Raw genomic sequence first — 289 nt, 5'->3', positions numbered from 1 at the left:
CCGATCCGCTGGGACCCCAGCTGCCCTGGCAGGAGGAGGGGGAAGATTCCTGTAGAGAGGATAGCGAGGACAGAGGACACAGAGAGGGCAGGGGAGAGTGAGAGGAGCTGCAGGGATGGGGGTTGCGACTCCATGCGTGCTGTGCAGAGGCCCCAGCGCAGTAGCCTGTTACGGTCTCTGGGACCTGGTGCTACCATCGCCACCATTTTGTTGCCTGGCAGAAGTGTGAGCTGCCGGCTGTTTGCAAAACTCCTGCCCAGCGCGGGCCCGGCACCCGGAGCTTTGCGTC

The sequence above is a fragment of the Tupaia chinensis genome, unplaced genomic scaffold (assembly GCF_000334495.1).
Source record: "Tupaia chinensis unplaced genomic scaffold, TupChi_1.0 Scaffold000066_1, whole genome shotgun sequence".
Taxonomy (NCBI): domain Eukaryota; kingdom Metazoa; phylum Chordata; class Mammalia; order Scandentia; family Tupaiidae; genus Tupaia; species Tupaia belangeri.
Note: the sequence above shows the minus strand (reverse complement) of the source record.